The sequence below is a fragment of the Lytechinus pictus genome, chromosome 4 (genome assembly GCF_037042905.1).
Source record: "Lytechinus pictus isolate F3 Inbred chromosome 4, Lp3.0, whole genome shotgun sequence".
Lineage (NCBI taxonomy): Eukaryota > Metazoa > Echinodermata > Echinoidea > Temnopleuroida > Toxopneustidae > Lytechinus > Lytechinus pictus.
This window is the reverse complement of record NC_087248.1, coordinates 22,341,463-22,347,941: the sequence shown is the minus strand read 5'-3', so window position 1 is coordinate 22,347,941 and position 6,479 is coordinate 22,341,463. Positions and strand designations below refer to the sequence as shown.

The following is a 6,479-nucleotide window of genomic DNA, read 5'->3' as shown; positions in this document are numbered from 1 at the left end:
TTTGCCTTTCTTGAGGGGAGGGGGAGGTTGGAGAAGGAAAAGGTTTTAAAAGTCAATATAAAGCTGATGAATATATTTAAATGGGTGTATAGTCAGATTAATCAATGTGTACAGTCGAAGCCATATTAAATTACTATAGGAATACATGTAGCTGCTATGACCCCCCCCCCCCAGTAAGTAAAACATATATTTCTTATCTTTTGATAATTTAAAATGTAAAGTATTTTGAAGCTTTTATGATTTAAAAAAGCCTTTACATATAAGTACCAAGAAAATTATGCCTTTGAAAATCATATAGCACTGGTAAATGTTAATGTATAATGTCAGTTACCGACAAGTTACCGACAAGTAATGTTCAAATTTTTGAAAAAGACCTCCCAGCCCTTCATTGTCATTTGACGGGCATTTCTATTCATTTGCTGTGTTTTTTAATTCGTCACACGTCCCGGTTCGAAAACTCGCTCTCATGCAATACAGTATGCCGAAAGTTTCTTGGAGAGAGCAAGAGTCTGTAAAACATTTAACCCTTTTCACAATATTAATTATAAATGGGCGAGGGTTTCAGATGACATTTTAAAATTGTCACATAAGGGATGTTGACCTGAGCTCGTCTAGCTTGTGAATTACGATATTTCCTCCTTTATTTTCAATGATTTCAGTGATTTTATATTGTCCTGAATTAATTGATTAAACTAAATAAACGTGTAGCAAATGTTGAAAGGGCATATCGACGAAAGTAATCCATTAACAAAACGCCGATGTCTGTCCATGATAATAGATCCATAGCAATGCACTGGGGCGAATAAACGAGCGCACAATAGGCGGGAAAATTTGAATAGCTGAAGGGCAGGCGATAGTGATACAGGCTTACAAAGGAATGCAAGCCGTGAATACGGGGCACACCACGGCATCATCATCACGTGCACCAACAACAACAACGCTTAGAAAGGCTTCAACGATAGCTGAATTTAAACTGCTGGAAGGTTTTCCCCACAAGATATCCACAGATTTTCTCTCCTTATATTACAGCGTATGAGAGGAAAGGAGGGAAAATGCAGGAAGGGATTTCATACATTATTCTGGCGATAACCAGGTAAGTGCATGGGATAAGTACTTCATGTAAGACGATTAAAGATGATTTTGAAAATTAAAGTAAGATGTCATCTAAGTTCAAAATATGTCACCAAAACTAAGAATACAGAAACAGAAGAATACAAAAGAAATAGAAAAACAGAATTCGTTTGGTGATTGCTTTCAGCTACGTATGTGCTACCGATTTATGTATTGTACCATAAATTTGTAAATATTTATTTATGTATGTATGTATGTATGTATGTATGTATGTATTTATTCATTCATTTGCCATTCGTGGGATGGAACACCCTATCAGCAAATGCTGTTTTTCGTATAAGGGTCCATGCACACAAAATAAAAAGTACAATATACAATCAAACAATGTAATAATGCCAAAAGCAGAAAATCATATGACATAAATCATAAAAACATACAATATTAGTGAAAGAAACTTGATACTTGATACTTTATGAAGTAATCCCTTTGGCAGCTCATACAGAAGCTATACTGGGATGATGAATAAAGTGAGCCACTGGAAGGAGTGTTCTGAAGTGAAGAAATAGTGATGAATAGACATAGCAAAATACATTATGATAATAAAAGTAAAATATAATTAAAAGCAATAGGGGGACTAAAAAAATGAAAAATATAAACAATAAGAAAAATAACAGTAAGAAAAATAACTTACATAATCTAAAAGGTCAAGTCTACCTCAGAAAATGTGACATTTTAAAGTTTCGCCTATTTTCACAAAATAGTTATATGCACAATTTAGTCACATGTAAATCAGAGAATCAATGATGTCCCTCACTATTTCTTTTGTTTTTTTATTGTTTGAATTATAAAATATTTCAAATTTTACAGATTTGACAATAAGGACAAACTTGACTGAACCACATAATGTTTAACAATGGTAATTCCACACGTTCAGGGAGAAATAATTTTTTTTTTTACAGGACAATGAGGAGAAAATTAGACTATTTCATATTTCATATAAGAAAATGCAAAAGAAAAAGTGGGTGAGTGATATCATCAGTTCCCTCATTTGCATACTGACCGGGATGTGCATATAACTATTTTTGTAAAATTAAGCGAAGCTTTAAAATGGCTGATGTGGTTTACGGTACACCATGTGTAGTGTTATAGAAACAGTGGATAGAAGAAGAGAAGAAATGGATAGGCGAGAAAGTGGAGATTTGAGAGTAGAGTATTCTTTCTTGAAAGTAGTCCTGAAAAGGACTGTAAACCAGGAAAGATTGAAGAGTTGAGAACAGCTTGAGTAGTAGAGCTGATGAGGAGATGCTGGCTTGAGTCGGCGAGTAGAGATGATGAGTAGTAGAGGTTGACTGTCCGTCTTCAGGAGTGACAGTCAACCTGTGACAGTCAACCTGCCCGAAACGTCGAGTCTCTCTACTACTCATCATCTCTACTCGCCGACTCAAGCCAGCATCTCCTCATCAGCTCTACTACTCAAGCTGTTCTCAACTCTTCAATCTTTCCTGGTTTACAGTCCTTTTCAGGACTACTTTCAAGAAAGAATACTCTACTCTCAAATCTCCACTTTCTCGCCTATCCATTTCTTCTCTTCTTCTATCCACTGTTTCTATAACACTACACATGGTGTACCGTAAACCACATCAGCGATTGTACATACCACCATGCAAACCTTCAAACAACATCCAAGCTTTAAAATGTCATAACTTCCTTATTTCACATCCGATTTTGATGAAATTTTCAATGTTATGCTTGTTGGGTTTTTCTCCTTTTATTCAAATCAACTTTTTGTTGGACTTATTTTTAGCTCGCGCTTCGCGCTCGCATCAATTGTTTAGATAGATATCTATCCTATTCTTACAATAAATGTATTAGAATTTTAAGGTTTTGGTCGGATTATAAAAGAGGTTTAGCTCGCACTTCGCTCTCGCAAAAATGTTTATTTAAATAGCAATTGTGTTCATGATTACCAAAAGTGCTCAGAATGTCCCAATTTTAGGTCAGATTACCAAAAATATTCATCGCATTCAATGTTTAGATAGGTACCCATCCTGTTGATGGTCACAAAAGTGCTTAGAATGTCCAGTTTTGGGTTGGAATAACAAAATATTGACTAGTTATATATTATATTCCTATCCTACTCATGATGACCAAAAGTGCTTGGACTGTCAAAATTTCCGCAAAATTTTAGGTCGGAAAATCAATATTTTTTTGGGCTTCGCGCTTGCATCAATTATTGTTTAAATAGATACACATCTCATTCATGGTAACAAAAAGTGCTTTAGAATATCAAATTCCGGGTGAAATTCGGGTGAAAATATTTCCCCCTAAGATTTGCTTCCTCCGCCAATGTATAAATGTATAGTTTCATGTGATTTGATTTTCGATAAATTACATCAACGTTCAAGCGCTTAGAGACATTCTTTGTGATAAGCGCTATATAAATGATGTTGGTGAATTATCGGATGGTCTAATACCACATGGTCTACTTATCAGTTTGTCTAACTTCACAGAGTCTAAACTCATTTCGTCTACAACCAGATCGTCTAATATCCAATTCGTCTACTTCCCACTTGGTCTAATATCCAATTCGTCTAATTTCCATTTGGGCTAATAACCAGTTAGGCTAATTTCCACTTGGTCTAATATCCAATTCGTCTAATTCCCACTTGGTCTAATATCCAATTCGTCTAATGAGCAGTTGGGCTAAAATCATTTGGTCTAATTTCCAGTTGGTCTAACACCACTTGATCTAACTTCCACTTTGGCTAATTTCCACTTGGTCTAATTATCATTTTGTCTAATTGCCACATGGTCTAATGACTGTTTGGTCTAACATTCACTTGGTCTAATATCCAATTGGTCTAATGACCACTTGGTCTAATCGCCAATTGGTCTAATGACCACTTTGGCTAATCGTCACTTAGTCTAATTGCCAATTGGTCTAATGACCACTCGGGCTAATCGTCACTTGGTCTAATTTTCATTTGGTCTAATTCACACTTGGTCTAATGTCCATTTATTCTGATATAGCATCATTCATTATTATTTATTTTATCTAGAATTAGCAAATATGGTACGTAATGGATAAATACCATGCATCATGCAGTTAAGACATATCGCCAGGATCCGGAAGGGTAGAGCCGGGATAGGGCTGGTGGGCGCAAAACCTCACCGTGAATGACTATTGATGATGAGATAATCGGTCTTCAAATGAATTATTCTAATCAAATAATTCTTATGATTAGGCCTGTATATCGATTATAAGATGATGATGAAAATTAAATCATACTCATAATCATTATATCACCGCATACACATTTACAGAACAATAAGTCGGGGACCTTGTAGCTTATAATGGTCGAATGGCGGGGTTTCATCAGAATAAAATTATAAGGGAGAAAGGAACGAAAATATAATGTAATTGATTGTGCGGATACGTATTTGGTAAATGCCTCTTTTAAATCATTGTGATACACCATTACTGACTACTTGAACTTGATGGCCTAGTCATGATGCAGTTTAGGGGATTGCAAAACTACAAAGCCATTAGATCATGTAATTTTGTTATGAATATTTTGATAAGTTATTTCAATAGTTAGTTTGGAGGCAAATAACTATACAAGTCTATCGGGTTAGCTGCAACAACATCACTGCGACCATCTTAGTAGCAGCCACATCATTATGACGTGTAATAACACAGTAAAGTCTACGCTTGCAGACCTTTATCAGTTATCACCACAGTAGTCATTCATCTTTATCTTCTCATTCTGTTTTTTTTTTGTTCTACTTCTTCGCCTCCTCCTTAAAATGGACTTCCCATCAAGGAAATCAGGGATTTTTTAAACGTTTCTCCAGTCAGGGATTGCCTCAAATCCGGGGAAAATGCATCAGTTGAGGGCAAAATCAGGGAATTTTGATCGGCCCAAAAGTCGAAAGCACGATTCAGACTAGTGTTATATTTTGTTGTATATTAAAACAGCATTCATTGAATGACATGTTATGGTGATTTTTTCAGTGTAGCCTCTTTTACTACAATACAAGTATAGGCCTACTGGTACATCATACATGCATAACTAAAAAAATAATAATACATGTAATTCCACTGCAAAAACATGAGAAACTGGGAATGGGTTTAAATAATTCAGGAATTTTGTAACTTTATCAGAGAAAATTCAGGGATTTTTGTTTTCTTGAAAAGTTGGGAGTGATGATTAGGTTAAGCCAGCGTTAACTTTCTACAGTAGATCGTATATATAAAGGTGAATAAATAAATATCATATTTTTCTCCACCTCTATATTAGCGTTATTTTACAGAATAATAGCAAAACTGATTGTTTTTCACCAAAACCTTTAAAAATCCCTTGAAACAGAAAGAAAATCCCCAAAGTTTGTTTCATCCCCATATTTTTTTCGTCCCCACAGGCACTAGCGTACCTACGGGGGGGGGGGGGGGCACTCTGCCCCCCCCCTGACGAGTCACAACCCATACAAAAGACATATACCTGCCCCCTGACGAGTTTAAAAGACCTTTTTTGCCCCCCCCCCCTGACGAGCTTGAAGACCTGTATTGCCCCCCCTGTTGTGCTTAAAGGCTCTTTTTTTTTTGCTTGTCAATTTTTTTTTTGGAGAGAGATTCGAAGCCGGCGCGCGAAAAGTAACTTTAAAAATTTCACCAGAAAATTGAAAACAAATTACTATGCAGACTTTACAAATTAGACCAAATGGCATGTAGACGAAATAAAAATTAAACCAACTGCACATTAGACCAACTGAATAATGGACCAAGTGAGGATTAGACCAACTGCACATTAGACCAACTGCAATATAGACCAAATGAATAATAGACCAAGTGAGGATTAGACCAACTGGTATTAGACCATCTGACTATTAGACGAACTGGTATTAGACCAAGTGACAATAAAATACATTAGACGAAATGGCAATTAGACCAATTGAAAAGTAGACCAAGTGACGATTAGCCCAACTGGGCATTAGACCAAGTGGCTATTAGACCAAGTGGTCATTAGACCAATTGGCTATTAGACCAAGTGGTCATTAGACCAAGTGGCTATTAGACCAAGTGGTCATTAGACTAATTGGCTATTAGACCAAGTCGTCATTATACCAAAAGAGAATTGGACTAAGTGGGTTTAGCCCGAATGTTGTTAGCCCATCTGATGATTAGACCAAGTGATAATAGACCATCCGTCAGTAAACCATGATGTTAATTATTATTATATCACCAATGTCTTCAATGTCTTTTCATTATGTTGGTATCATATCAATTATGGTACATTCTTTAATATATTTCCCTTTAACCCCATAATATGGTAGTCCGGTCCACAGGGTTTGCCACTGAATACTGCAACTGGAACTGAAATGGATTAGTAATTTAAAACTATATCATG

At 35.9% G+C, this 6,479-nt stretch overlaps 1 long non-coding RNA gene across 1 annotated transcript in view; it reads left to right on the top strand.

Moving 5' to 3' along the window:
* The first annotated feature begins 769 nt into the window (after positions 1-769).
* Positions 770-6,479, top strand: part of LOC135153896 (uncharacterized) — a 22,338-nt gene continuing 16,628 nt past the window's right edge. Inside the window, exon 1 of the long non-coding RNA XR_010293410.1 lies at positions 770-1,093. This is a non-coding gene — a long non-coding RNA (uncharacterized LOC135153896). The remainder of the gene's footprint in view (positions 1,094-6,479) is intronic.